The sequence below is a fragment of the Oryzias latipes genome, chromosome 17 (genome assembly GCF_002234675.1).
Source record: "Oryzias latipes chromosome 17, ASM223467v1".
In the NCBI taxonomy this organism is placed as follows: Eukaryota; Metazoa; Chordata; class Actinopteri; order Beloniformes; family Adrianichthyidae; genus Oryzias; species Oryzias latipes.
This window is the reverse complement of record NC_019875.2, coordinates 14,288,374-14,303,825: the sequence shown is the minus strand read 5'-3', so window position 1 is coordinate 14,303,825 and position 15,452 is coordinate 14,288,374. Positions and strand designations below refer to the sequence as shown.

The window sequence follows — 15,452 nt, the reverse complement described above, 5'->3', positions numbered from 1 at the left end:
AAAAAGCACTACCATATTTCTTTTATTTAAAAAAAGTAAATTTTGTCTCTTATATTTGTCATTATTTAACTAAAAACCGGCTGTAGCAGTAAGGCATTTCCTATGGGTCACCTCCAGGCGATTCGTCCAGTTATATATTATATTGTCAATTATTGCACTTCAGCGGTTAATAAACAACTAGAGGGCACTGTAGGTGTGAGTGTCAGTATTTGCTACTTACAGCAATGCAGAAGAAGAAGCACCATCCAAAACAGGCATAGAGGAGAATCTGATTGTTCACCTCATGAACTTTATGATATTTTTCTTAGTTGCATATAAACATTTTTTTTTTCCTTCCTCGACTAATGCGGGGACAGGAAGTCATGGTTATGTAGACACAGAAGTAATGCTGACGCTGCTGTCATTCAGACGCAGCTCCTGGCTGCAATAGATGGTAAACCTCACGGAAAAAAAGTCTGAATTATCTCAAGATCCCAGACATGGAAACAAGCTTATTAAGGCTTTTGTAGAGCTTCTCAAAATATATAAACCCGATCTCTCAACATCATCTGGGTCTTCCATGCGTTGTAAATGAGATATACAATCAATGCTTCTATGAGGCTAAAAACTTGACAGTATCTCCTCTCGCTTTTGACGTAAGCATAAAGTTCATGAACACATTTTTTGGCAGGTATTGAACATTGAATTTGACTCGTGTCAGTGGACGTGAATTTGATGTGTGTTCAGCATGAATGCAGCATTTTGGCAAATTCCTTCAGAAGCGTTTTTCTCTCAAAAGTGCGATTTATACTCCGTAGCAACTTATTTATGTTTTTTTCTTCTTTATTTTGCAGTTTTTTGCTTCTGCGACTTATATTCTGGAGAAAAAAAAAAACATTAAAACGTTTATTAAAATTATTAAAAATATCTGCCATCATATAGTTCATATAAATATTGCACAAATGGAGTACTTACCAGGTGTAGAGAGGTAATATTGACTATTTAATATTTGGTACACCCTAGACGGTAGGTGGCAGTCTGGACCCTTTTTGTAGGTTTGCCATTTACCAAAAAAAATAGGAAGAAGAGCTTGATATCTTATAAAAAAAAGTATAGCGAGTATACTATAGACCATGTATGTGTAGTTTAAGGAGTTAACTAACTGAATACGTCTTTAGACTAAATTTGGAACATTTTAAGTTTACAATACATAGATTGTAGGCTATATAAAAAGTAAACTTCAAGTATTCTACCTCACTTTTAGCATAGACTAAGCATACTTGTAGTACACTTAAATAGACTACTCTTTGCCAAGTGGTATGCTGAGCCAAACCTGAGTTCCCAAGAAGCTCTGGCTCACTCCATCCTTCCCCAACGTGGGAATAGAGAAATCGGGCACAGCATGAATTACCTTGTGTGCATTCATGTGACTCTGGTGACAATCTCAATTCACCCAGATTTACCAGAAACACCATCCGTAATCTGAAGACAGACTTGCTTCAGAGGCGTTCTAACTCTTGAATGGATGTCCTTCTTTTCAAATGCAAAGAGTGTGACTACAGGGTGAATTTGGATTCATTCATCGTCTCCTCAGCTGTTTGTTTGCATTGGCTCTCTGGAACGAAGAATGAAGAACAATTGATGCAAACAGATTTGCTCTTACAGTGGTAGTTTCCTGGAGGATTTGTGCCAAGAGGAACTTTGTGCTGGTTTGGATTTTCTATCGGTCATCTATCTGCTTTTGTTGCCAGACCTTCAATTTTTTTGGTCTCACATTAGGCCTCCGTATTCTAGAGGCACCACCTTTAAAGTAAACAATTAATTGTTGGCTGAACAATTAAATGTCAGCATAGGGGCAGATTGTGGCTCCCTGTGTATGACGAAGGAGTGGCACTGCTGTAGGTGTCTGATAACAGCTGTACTGAGTGGGAAGGTGTGGGAGCCTCTTAGTTTCAGCTGCAGCTGGCACCGCGCACAGCCAGTAAGTATGAACACAAAGTTTTTTTTAAATAATTGATGGTTGTTGGTTTTTATTCTCCTTTTAATCCTCTGCCTAAAGTGCTCGGAAATAGATTTGTGTCTTTTGTGTGTGTTGCTATGGAGAGTTCAGCTCGGTCGAGATTTGTTAAAGTGCCGTGTCTCATGGATCTCAACAGCCTTTTGGTACATGCACACATGTGATGCGCGATCAAGAGTGGCATTCTTTAGAAACGCTTTCAGTATACGGTGTTCACACGGAACTGTTGCCACCCAATACTACCGCATGTACTCACAATTGGAAGACACTTAGTGTAAAATATCGAATCGGTGAAGATCTCGCAAAACTTGCTCCAGGCTTTTTCTTTCACAGCTCAATTCCGATACATGAAAGACTTGGTGTCACAAAATTCCAACCGGGCACTTCCCCTCCATGATCAATGTTCAAACGGCATGAACTTCCATGAATTAAAAAGGACGCTAACATTGTGTCTTTACCAAAATCATGTCCCTGATTGGTCAAAGTTTGATGCGTTCAATGGCCATGCGTTTTGTACATAGAACCCAAAATGGAACTCAAAAAAGGTAGGCTTCTGCGAGATTTTTGAACACAGAAGCTTGAAACACGCATTTACACTTTAACACAAAGTTTTATGAACAAATGTCCCTGAGTCCGGTGTGAATATAGCATAAGGGCAGACACTCCACCACAAGCCACTGAGTTGCTAAATGTTAATGGAACTGCTAACATATTTAATAAACCTGAGAGTTCTGACCGAGGAAGCCCGAAACGTGCTTTTACATGGACTTTTCATGCTACGTACACACCAGGCATGTGTTGCACGTTACATGGTTTCATGAATGCACTTCATATTTTCACACTGGACAAAGCAGGGAATGGTGGGGATTGGCGTCTTCTTCTTTTGATTTTATACTTGATACTAGTGAATGCCCACCACTAACAGTTGGAAGAGTCTTGGTGGGAAATGTTGAATCAGTGCAAATCTCACAGGTTTTGCTTCAGGCTTTTTCTTTCACAGTTCTATTCCGATGAAAGACTTGGTGTCACATAATTCCGGCAGTGCAGAAACAGCAATTATTGATTTTTACTCCATGATCAATTTTCAAATGGTCGGCACTTCCATTTTTTTTAATAGAACGCTACTCATATGTCACTTCCAAATCAGACTTCCTGATTTGTAATAGTTCAGCTGTTTGGGTTCAAGCAGTCGAACGTTTAACTGGTTGAACTTTCAATAAATGGCCGGTTTGTATGTAGAAGCGAGAGTTCCGAATGCGGAAGCACGAAACATTGGTTTACGAGCGTTTTTACGCAGACTTTTCATTGAACCCGGTTGCTCGAACGCCAGTTGCCGAAGCTGGTGTAAACATAAGGTAATTGGAGGTGTCCACTTGAATGTGCGTTTCTGAGCCGGCTGTGAGTGTACCATTAGCTGCTTCAAGCCCTCAGAAAAACTTCTTTTACTGAAAGTGGAGTTTAGAAAGTCATAAAGTGTCATTTCGGCATTGCACGTACGAGCAGAGGTGTGCTGATTTACCCCCTAGATCGTTGAAAACTGTGTTTTGCCTCCCTGATCTCATACTTTCCAGCATCAGCAGTGCATGAAATTTATGATCCGACTGCTTGACCTTTTTGTGCTGTTTTTCTTTTTTAATGTGGGTTTTAAAAAACAATTTTATACTTTATGTCCCTGCAGCATGCCAAGTGGTCACAGCAGCTCTTTGCTTAATAAATGATCACCGCTCATTTGTATGATAATTCTTATGAGACAGTAGTAGGAGAGGCATACGATGCATCACTGCAATGCATAAGCTATATGGATAATTAGGTTATTGATCTGGGGCTGCTCCTGCATTAGAGCATGCTCATAACGTAAAGAGTGCGGGTGAATGAGTTATGAAGCTGCAAACAGGTTCTGGCCATTCGTCACGGTGCTGGACAGAGACCTATAGTCATTTCTCCAGTGCGCAGGCGTGTCACCGATGGGACTCTGTTGGCAGGAATGCTCTTATGAGGGATTTCATCATTCTTTGCTCATCACTGAAGCTGTTGGCTTGAAGATTTTGGGTTGGAAAGTGTTGTGGAGAATTTTAAGGTCCTCTGCTTAAGAACAAGAGGAAAAAGATAAATTGTCCATATGTCTTAAGGCAATGTCACAAATATTGCACAGATGAAAATTGGTCGTACGTGAATATACGTAAAAAGTGGGAAAAGTTGTGGTCTTTACGTAAAATGTTCACAGATAATAATAATAATGATAATAATAATAATAATAATAATAATAATAATAATAATAATAATAATAATAATAATAATAATAATAAGGGTTGGATCAATCTGCACTTTTTTCAGATGCTCAAAGCCCTTACAGTGTGTTCATTATTCATTCACTCTTCAATGATACTTGGTGATGGTAAGTTTCTGATGTAGCCACAGCTGCCCTGGGGCAGACCGACAGGGGTGTGGCTGCCAGTACTCGCTTACGGTCCCTCAGACCATCACCTGGACCATCATCGGCAGGGAGGGTCTTGCCCAAGGACACAACAACAGTTAACTGGGGGGAGCCGGGATTGAACCGCTGACCATTCAATCACCACAATGTCCCACAAATGACCGATGTTAAAACCACAGAAGAAGTGCGAATAAACCACGCAAAGAACACATAAATCAACACGAACCATGTGTGACTATTGCACCGTTTACATGCAATTCATTAGTGATTCGTGCATCAATGACATCATTTTAATGTGATATGTTCACCATATACATGAGATAAAAGTTAAAAATCAGTGGTACATGAGTGAAAAGTCTCTTAGACATATGTGGACATACGGGAAATGGTCGTGGAAGCCACAAATTTGTATACGCATCTCGCAAAAATCACGCACAGTTTTAACTGGAACCATGTCAGTTCACCAAGTAACCACTAGGTTACACTGTAAAATAAGTAAGATTGTATTGTTTTGGCACTCAAACTTCATTTTATTTCATGTTTTGTAAAGAAAGAAAGTGACTATTCGCACATAATTAGGGCGGGGATACGGTTAGGGTTAAAATACGTGTGGGCACTGCAGCAATGTGCATTTTAGCCATGAATTTCCCTTAACGTAAAAGCAAAAAACATCAGCCTTTTTTTAAATGTAGTCTTTTAGGGGGCAGTATTAAATCATCAACGTTAGAACAGCTTTAATGGCTGTGATCACTCCACCCTGACATTTTCCTTAGCCGTTTTTGTTTCTTGACCGCTAAGTACTGAAATCTCCACGGTGAAGTAATTCACAGGGATTTTGCAGAAGTTTAATGCTTACTGATGCAACTTGAAAACAAGACTGGTCTTTGAAAAAGATGCTTGGCGTTCATACACCGACGTAACATAACTTCCTGCAGAAGATTTATGTGCTTTACTGTAGGATTTTTCTTATTAACCCTTTAACACAGGCGATGTCGCCGGCGACACATAAATAACATATCCTTTGCTTTTCTTGAGCCTTTCAGAGTAAACTATATCCATATATCTGATCATCAATTACCTTTGGCACACTAAAAAAAGATTTTTTTAATGAAATGTGAGTTGTTTTCACAGTTCATTTTGCTTCCAAGAAGTACGATGACTCGATCTCTGAGGTACCAGAGCCCGTTTCATGACGACAACAACTTAGAGCCTCAGCAGCGCGTCAGCGTTTCGCCCACAAAAACAAACAACATCTGAACTTTTCCAAAGATGGATGTACATATTGTGCATATAAAATGAGAGGGTTTAGCCGATCTAGCTCCAAGGAGAAAGTGGGTGTATGTGTTAGCCTAGGGAGCTTGCTGGTAGCCTAGAGTCTTCCTGGAGGGGGCTGTTGTTTTACTTATACGTCACAATCTGAGAACCCGCTCGTTTTTGCCGATTGGGAGGGGCTGGTGCTCAGAGCACAGGTCTTTAGAAGAATGCTCAGACCTGCATGGATGGAGCAGGATACCGCTCTGAGGTTGTTTTCTGTGAAGAATTAACATTATAATACATTTAAAAGCTCTAAAAAGTTGATTTTGCATGAAATTGGCCCTTTAACAAGGAGTTGTTAAAATTGGTCCCTTTTGAAACCAGCCTCTAGTGGCCATTTGAGAAACTGCAACATTTTGCTTCCAATTGGAGAATGGGAGGTGATGGCTTAGGTGCAAACAGTAGAGCCCTAATATATATTCTTAAGTAGGAAAAGACAAGTTATTGTTAATTTCCCAGATGCCCTTTAACCAGTCTGCATGTTCTTTTCTCTTCATCTGTTAGTTTAGCCAAATTAATTCAAATGCTCATCTTTTTTTTATTTTTTTATTTTTATTTTTTTTAACTTGTTCTGTCCAACAGCTTAGCAAACAGATTAGAGCTGAAGGCTTTTTGTGTTGGACAGGTTTTACTATCACAAAAAGAGGTTATATAGCTTCAAGAAACTAGAGCAGGGGTCGGGAACCTTTTTGGCCGAGAGAGCCATAAACGCCAAATATTTTTAAATGTAATTTCGAAAGAGCCATACAATAATGTTGTGTCTCTTTCCCACACTGATGCACGGAGACTTAACCTCTTTTAAAGTTCTTTATTCTGGTTACTGTAGACCGCAACAAACGCCGTACAACTAATTCATCAACTCCTGAATCTCTCCTGCCGAGACGAGAGAGAGCGTTTCTCCCAACTTTATATTCCCCCCTCCCGCTCCAGCCCCTCCCATTTTCCTTATTCGGCCCATAGCTGAACCCCATTGGTCCAAATTACCTAACAACAGGCTGAGCGACAGAACTGAGAGCCAATCAGATCTCTGCTTGATGCCTTCAATGAACCCCAGAATTTTTAACGCGGCCCGACAGCCAAGTTAAACTCAGTCCGCGACAATATTTTTAAAACTAAATATACAAATGAATGTGTGCATTTGATGTAATTTCAACATTTTTAAAGTACGATAAGTCTGTGGATCCTTTTTAATAACATTGTTATGCTGTTGCTAATAAATGATGAGTATTTCTCGTGGTAGTTTTGTTGATGGTCTAGTCTGGTTGATCCGTGGTGAGTTTCTGCTTCATGCAGGCGTTGAGACTTTAAACGGGATCTTAGGTCTGAATGTTCTGTACACTGTCAGAAAAAATGTGCAAAATTTGTACCTTTAGAGGTACAATGGCTTGTCACTGGGGCAGTACCCTCAAGGGTACAAATGTTGTACCCTTTCATATAGGTGCGTATCTGTACCCTTTCAGTATGTACCTTTCAAAGGCAAATATGTACCTCTGTGGACTAAATTGTACCTTATAGTGCTATGGTACCATAATGTACCTTTAAAAAAAGGTACAACTTTGTTCTTTTAAGGGTACTGCCCCAGTGACAAGCCGTTTGTACCCTTTGATGGCAAATTTGTACCAGATACAGCACATTAAAAGACCAGTATACTGTTTATCACATTTATTAAACATTCAAAACAATTACAATTCTGACATTTTACAGTATGAATGTTTTAAGCTTTACAGTGTCACAACAGGATGCATATATTTACAATTATTAGCAATTTTACAATAATGAAAAATCTATATTTTTCCTTCAGTTGACATTGCATTCATTGTAACTATAACCTTAACATTTGATCAATTGTAAACAGCACATAGCACTTCAGTTACCATTTTTAAACCATGAAATAAAACTTGTGACATTAACAAAAGAAGCACTAGACCTCATTTTAAGCACATCTTTTTACTGCATTCTACATTTTCTAAAAATAGATAATAAAAAAGTAAACTTATAACCAAGTTTAAATGCATAATTTAAATAATAAAATGCATAAATGTGATAAGATAATATTGATACGAATTCTAAAAAGAAGAACTATAAAACACACTAAAGATTACGTTTTATGTCAATACCTAGTAGATCCTCTGCAAGCATCTCTTCTCTTGCTTCTTTGGAGACTTTGGCTAATGGAGCTTTTCTTTGAACAAGCTATAGCACCTTTGGCACAACACTGGTAAACGCCGTCCTTGAAGCTCTGGCTTAAACTGACAGGTGATGGATGCACTTGGTCAACATCATCAAACAACTGAAAATTGAAAAAATTAATCATTCACTTTAACTAAAACAAACAAAGACATAAAACATTCTAATATTCTTTGTTGCCTCTTTCATTGCCATTTCCCTTTAGTGATCTCATTGTATAAATATTACTTGGCTTGAATGACTATTTATATATGGGTTTAGAAAATTACAATGTTTTTACAATTGAGTTAAAGCTGTTAATGGTCATTTTAGCAGATGTCTCAGCTTATATTGACATTCAAAATGCATTTTAAGCTGAGAACTGATTTAAAATGTCACTGACCCCTGAAGTTGTCTTCAAGAAAGGGTACTTCTTTAGTATATCCTCTCGCACCTTGCTGTACTGGATATGCAGGACATTCACATGACCTTCAACGGATGATGCATCCTCACCAATGACAGCAACCACCTATTGGATCAAATTTAAAAGTCCATATTAATAATAAAAAATACAACTGCAAGCACTGATTACTGGGGTTAAAGCACTTTGAGATGATGTTTAAAGACAGTTTGTGCAGAGTGGTTTGGAGTTGATCAGAATTTAACTTCTGAGTTGTAGGCGGGGCTATTGACACAGTAGTTACCTTCTGCTGATGTCCGATCATCCCTTTGTTTACGCCCTCTCCCGCTAGCTTACAGTCCTTCCAACCTAAAACTAACATTAGTGGTGAAACCAAAATGGTGAGCAATATTGAAGCTTTCCAGCCATAGTGTAGATCAAGCTCAGGCAAGTATGATGAAGATGTTAATGGATCTGTTTGTCTGCAAGTGGACGCATCAGAATAGAGCAGAGCAGAGGGACTCAGACCCACTTCATTTCATGTGGTGCGTCACAATAGAGACCTTCCTCAAACTGCATTTATTTTGTCTGTTCCTGATTCATCCCAATTTGAGTGAATACTCAGATGTGCAGTTTTAAACGTGCCCATCATGAGAAAAATACTGCGACATGTTAAAAATGGGGGACCCACTCCAATGAAAGTTATTTTTTAAAATGTAGCATTTTTATGATGACATTTTGTTATAAGATTTAAGAATAAAACTGTGTTTCTGAATATTTATTTTCTCAAATTGGGATGAATCAGGAGCAGATGAAAAGATGTCATTTGAGAAAGCTTGTAGTTGTTACGTACAAGCTACATTTGGCAGGCCACAAGCTCCCTGCTCCGCTTGTCTTCATTCTCCTCGTCTGAGTTGGCATCTGGCTCACATCTATAAGGCTGGATAGCTCCAATATTGCACGCCAATTCTGTTGCTTGGGGGTTGTGAGGGACTGTAAGGTAACAGGAGCGTAAACAATGGCATGATGGGAAATTAAGGCCGGTTAACTCTGCAAAACAGTCCTGTCAAGAACTTGAAGGTGAATTCCAATTGAACTGCAGAAACCATGTCCCAGAAAACATTTTTCCCCCTCAAAAACTGCATAATCAATGCCTGTCTTAGTATAATAATAATAATGGATCGGATTTATCTGCGCTTTTCAAGTCACTCAAAGCGCTTACATTGTGTCCATTATTCATTCACTCCTCATTCATACTTGGTGATGGTAGCTACTATTGTAGCCACAGCTGCCCTGGGGCAGACTGACAGAGGCGTGGCTGCCATTTCACGCCTACGGCCCCTCTGACCATCACCGGGATCATTCATGCACATTCACACACCAGTGGAGGCACACTGGAGGCAAGGAGGGTGAAGTGTCTTGCCCAAGGACACAACGACATTTTTTTGGCTGGTGGTAACGGGGATCGAACCGCCAACCCTTCGGTCATTGGACGACCCGCTCAACCACCTGAGCCACTGTCGCCCGTATAGTCAATATCTTGTTAATTATGCAGAGCTTTGTTGAAGGAAATACAGAAGAATTATATGTTTGTATGATGAGGACAGTATTCCAGAATGTATTCAATGTGTTGTGACTCACTCGGTGCAATCTGCTGTTTCCCTAGAAAACTTTAAACTAGTTTGGATGATCTGCCTTACTGCACTGTTTGACAACTAAACTGAATTGGAAAGACAGCCTGACTTTGAATGTTTGCAATGACTTTGTGAAAAGATTATTTACTTACTTTGGCAAGAGAGGTGTCTTCAACTCTTCGTCTTGTTGTAGGACTGTGTTGTAATATTATTGTGTCATCTGAGTCCACTTCAGTATCTCCACTTGAACTGGTATTGCAGCTCTTTGCAGGACAACTCGGCTGATCTGTCAAAGTATTAAAGCTTTCAGTTACTGTAATATTTAAATTAGTATGATAGCAAAAACAAAAAAAGTAAAAACAAAGATTTTTAAATACTGACCAACTTAACAGTTTAGCAGATTTATTATCTTGTCTAAGTCAGCAATAGGGTATAAAACTCACTTATTTGCCCGTGTTTTGTTCTCCACACTATCCTGTCAAATAAATCATTAACCCTTAGACTCCTATTGATGCAAATATACAATCAAAACTCTTCAGCTCAAAAATGTTCTTAATTTAGCATGTACTTGAAAGCAAAAACACAGATTATTTCCCTTGGAAATAAATTCAGGCATCAAAGGGGAATTTACCCAAAACCATTCAAAACAAAATAGATAAATTACAATTTAAAAGAAAAACTTCACCTTCTGGATTTGTATCTTCGGCCAGACAAATTTCCAACACACCAAGGTTTGGGTTTTTCAACAGGAGATCAAAAACCTGCTCATCAACTTCTGTCTTTGAGTCATCAAACACTTTCAAGTCCAATGTTGGGATGTTGAACTATTTGGCAGCTGTGAACACAGCAAAATTATGTTAGAATACAGCACAGAAATTATCTTTAAATTAAAAAAATCTGTTTGCATCACAGCTGACAGTTTATCCACAAAGTTGACTGATTCCTGTAAAGGAAAATGCTGGAAATTGGGATGTTTCCACTCACCGCATTCCCAAAACGATTTGAAGGTCAGCTGACCTTCAAATCGTTTTTTTTTTTTGGCGTTTGACATGTTCACGCACAGCTTGCATCTTTCCTGGTGGGGACAAAAATATATATACTACAAAAAACAAAAAACATTACAACACCAAAAGGTACCAACACAGCATTTATTCAGATCTAAGCCATGTTCCAAATAAATTAATACATTTTAAAATAGTAATGGGAAATATATAGTTTACACTAGCTGCCACAGCAATGTTGCAGAATTTGCAGAACTGCTAAAAAAAAAAACACTGACGACAATGCACTCGCTTCTAAGGGCCTACAGATTTATTTCTTGGAAGTTCATTTAAAAAAAATATTGTTTCCTGGTTTATAGATGAGTTTTTGGTATGGGAAATCGTGACGAGTATCTGGAATCACGGACCTCCATTTAAAAAAAATAATCTCTGCAGGAGAATGATCAAAATCAACAACACAGTGTAAACTTCGCTTGACCAACAATGAACGATCATGACAACTTAAACAGTCTCTGTCACTGTCTTGCATTCGACAAATGGTGGCTGCGCGCGCACAGCAGCTACGGCAAGCTGACATATAAATGGGAAGGACTGCCATACTGCGGTGTAAAAAAAATAAAAATAAAGTTATTGGACTCCTACACATTACAGATTAAAATGATTAACGCATTGAATTCGACGGACCTGATAAATATCAGTAGGAATTATGGAGCTGGTCGTTTCAAAAGTAGCTGGCTTCCTTACTAAGAAAGACAGAAAGAAAAAAAAAAAGGGGGGGGGGGGTAGGCAACAACAACCGGTGCATCAACGCCAGCGTACATCGGTAAAACGGCGACAGAATTATCTAGTGATAAAATGTATATATTTCAATGTATTTAACGGAACGCGGTACAACACCAATAAAAACAACAGCTTAATTTATTTAATGGCTGCATTTAGCTGAACTTCAAACGGCTGAGGCTAACCGTTAGCAAACTCCTGCTCGTAGTTTGCAATCTCCTCACAGGCACATACACGGTGGAATGGCAGCATTCCACTACACAAAAGTTATTCCTTACAGATAAAATAACCGAACCCGCTTAAAACAAGTTTCCAACTTATTTTTGAGCAATTAGCAGACTTACCTCAGTCACAGCCTCTATCTTCCTCCGGCCGCTGCGGGATAACAAAATGGCGGAAGAAACGAAACTTAAGAAAGTAGAGTGGGCGTGGTCTCGCTGGTTTACTCCAACATATTTCCACTACGTTTTTACACCTACTTAAATAAAAATTACTGATGGTAACTCCGAAAAAAGTACTCTCTCATTTTTCCTGTGTAGGTACAAAAGCTAAAAGGTACTAATATGTACACTTAATGTAACGTAGTAACAGAGAAATTTACTTTTTCATGAGAATGTATGATTAGAAAAAAAATAACTTAAATTAACAGCTCAAAGACTAGAAATTTAAATTGAACTTAGGCCAAATTAAAGTACACCATATAAGGTTAAAAACATCAAATAATTTTGTCTACATTGTGCTTTTGCTCTACATTAAAGGCAAAACTTAAAACAGCTCTTATATAAGTAAAAAAAAAAAAACAGGCTCACACTAATACATGTTTAAAAGTTATTATCTTGATGCTCTGCACAATCAATAAAATATAATGTGCTTGTGTACTGTTCAGAACTAGTCATAAAAGATGTGTGGTCTCTTAAATATATTTGGTTATTTTGTGCATCTTTTCCAAATAACCAACAACGTATTAAATGATTTTGGGTGACGTTTCATACACTTTGAATTACTACTTTTGTCACACAAGTGATTGTACCTTTGTTTGTGGAATAAAGGGTCCAAATATGGGCCCTCTGATTGTTGGAAACATATTTGTACCTTTTTTATCCTTTAATGGTACATATGAGTACCCTAAGGTGTAATTATGACTCACTTAGGGTACAAATTCACCATTTGTACCCTAAGTGTTCACAAACGTACCCCAACCGTACCCTTTTTTCTGACAGTGTAGATGTGAGACAGACTGCTCACATGCAGACGCGGAGCCAAACTCACACTCACACGCTGCAGTGAGTGACGGGCAGCGGGGTTTTACGTTTTTACAAACCCTGCGCGATTCACCTGCAGCCTGTCCCCACAACCCCTCACCCCCACCCTCTGCTTTCTTCCTCACACTCCCATCCCCGCAACTGCGCGCTCTTTCTCAGAGACGAGAGCGCGCAGTTTTAGGCACGGCAATTCACAGGTTTCCGGGTGGTACAAACTCTGTGAAATAGATAATAGTAAACTGATAGTTTTTTCTCCAAGCACCGCTACTACTGCGCGCCTCTGGCATCGCATCGCGCCCGAAAAGGACTGGTCTAATGAAAAAAAGTAAAATTAAAGATTTGTCTGCGAGCCACATGTGACCATCAAAAGAGCCATATATGGCTCGCGAGCCATAGGTTCCCGACCCCTGAACTAGAGAGTAGATTTGTATAAACCCCAAACCCACAAATGCTCATCTATTTACTCAAACATTCTCATTTCCATACATGGATAGGGAGAGGATATGCTGCTATTCTTAACCCAAAGGGGTAACTTACAATTCTGAGGAAACATCAACATGTGACTTGGACAGGTAAGACTTGAACCAGCAACCGGTTTTCCTCTGATCCACAGACAATCTCTTTAACTGTGAAATTTGGAAAGGCTTTGCATACTTTTTAAACATATTTTTAGAACTTTGTCACATGATCAGAATGGCTTTGATATTTGACATTTTGAGGGTTAAGTAAAAGTAGTTTGATGAAACTGTTGATGAATTGCAGTGGCATTGTCATGGCTCTTCTCTGTAGCATTTTGAACACACCATTAATGGGCATCAAAAGAAGCTCTGAGTTTGTTTAGTGCCTTTCAGTCCTTAGCCTCACAAAGTCAGGCAGAGGCTAAATGAAGCCGCCTCTTTCCCTTAAGTCACCTGATAGAGTTTAAATAATGATGGAAAGGGGATGAGGGGTTTTGCAGACTCCTATCAGAGGTGGTGTTTGCGTCTTGTGTGCTTCTCAAATGCTCTCTGTTTGTGTCTTACCACTGCAAGCGGGAAGCGCGCTCGCCACAGCTGTAGCCCTCTACAGAAAACATGTGTTTCAACAGATTTCCTTTTGAGCCTAATGTGTAAAAACATTTTCAGACAATACATGAAAACATTTTCCTGCATTTTAATCTGTCAGATTTGTTTTTGAAGTTGTTCACAAGATGCTGGCGTGCTGAATAAATGCGGCGCCTGTTTTCCGTCCTCACCCACACTCTGCTTCTTCTCCCAGGTTTGTGGTAGTGGTTTCTATGGTGTTTGGCACTGTGCGAGCCGCAGTTCCCATACAGCTGCTTCTGCCTCCATCCTTGGCCTTTGTCTGACTGTTAACCCCTTAGTGCTTGAGTGGACTGCACAGTTCTCCTTTTGTAACAACAGTTTTAGGGTTAAAACCTTTTTACAAACAAAAATACCCCTTAAATTTGCTCTTTGAAAAGTCCGTTTTAGCCAGTTGCCTTTTGCTCATCCTTGGCTTTTATTCAATGACACTTAAGAATTATTGTGTTTGTGTGTGTTTTATTCTTCGTTGTGTTTGCAAGACTAACGGTGTGCAACTGTGCTGCTTTTTAAATAGGCCTCTGCTTTATTTCTGAAGAAAGGGGCAGCTCATCATTAGAAAAGAAGCCTTAGTGAATTTAAAGAATACCAATGCACCCCTGAAAACTTACTGCTACCAGGTAAAGCACACAGTCGGGGCTTGAGATGTGTGTTAAAGCACAGAGACAGAATTGAAGTGGACCTAATACGATTTTATGGGAGTGAGGTCACATGAAAAGGTGTGTTTTACTGGCTGGCAAACAAAAGAGAAGATTAATGTGGGCTGAAGCTACAACATAGAACTGTGTCTTATTATGTAATAGTCATGTCACACAGCCACTACGTACATTTTGCACGTATGAAATTTCGGTCTTTTGTGATACATGTGTGATACATGTAATTGTAAATGTGCCTTGCTTTCGTCATTTGTTGTTTTGCGCAGATCTCTATTCAAGGCTTTGGCTAATGGGTATTTTTAATTATGTAATTGACGCATGAATTACTAGTGATTTGCATATTAAAAGTGAAATAATTATGCACGGTTCATTTTCTATTCTGGTATACGTGTTCTTTGTGTGGTTTATTTGTACTTCTTCTGTGGTTTTAACATGGTACATGGTAAATGGCGCATACTTACATACTTTCTACCATCTTTGAAGGCCCAAAGCGCTTTACAGTTACAGTCCCATGCACACACACATTCACACACTGATGGCGGCTCCGCTGAGGCACACTGGCGCCAACCTTCAACCAGAGGCAGGGTGGGGTTTAGTTTCTTTCCCATGGACACTTCGACAAATGGGCGGGAAAGGCGGGAATAGAACCTGCGATCTTCCGATCAGAGGTCGACCGCACTACCACTGCACAATGGCCGCTCACATTTGTGATACTTCTGTGAAAATG

At 39.2% G+C, this 15,452-nt stretch overlaps 1 protein-coding gene and 1 long non-coding RNA gene across 7 annotated transcripts in view; one reads left to right on the top strand and one right to left on the bottom strand.

The window, feature by feature from the left end:
- Positions 1-15,452, top strand: part of LOC101164003 (small conductance calcium-activated potassium channel protein 2) — an 88,482-nt gene that overhangs the window by 6,682 nt on the left and 66,348 nt on the right. The gene's annotated exons all lie outside the window — the stretch shown is intronic.
- On the bottom strand, positions 7,764-12,511 carry LOC111949042. 3 transcript variants are annotated; one of them, XR_002875061.1, is made up of 7 exons: positions 12,070-12,511; positions 11,630-11,688; positions 10,929-11,019; positions 10,630-10,779; positions 10,097-10,230; positions 8,314-8,439; positions 7,764-8,034 (listed from the first exon to the last, which is right to left on the bottom strand). It is a non-coding gene; the product is annotated as an uncharacterized LOC111949042 (long non-coding RNA). The 3 variants fall into 3 exon arrangements; XR_002875060.1 differs by lacking the exon at positions 11,630-11,688 and having other exon boundaries at positions 12,070-12,506; XR_002875062.1 differs by lacking the exons at positions 10,929-11,019; positions 11,630-11,688 and having other exon boundaries at positions 12,070-12,471.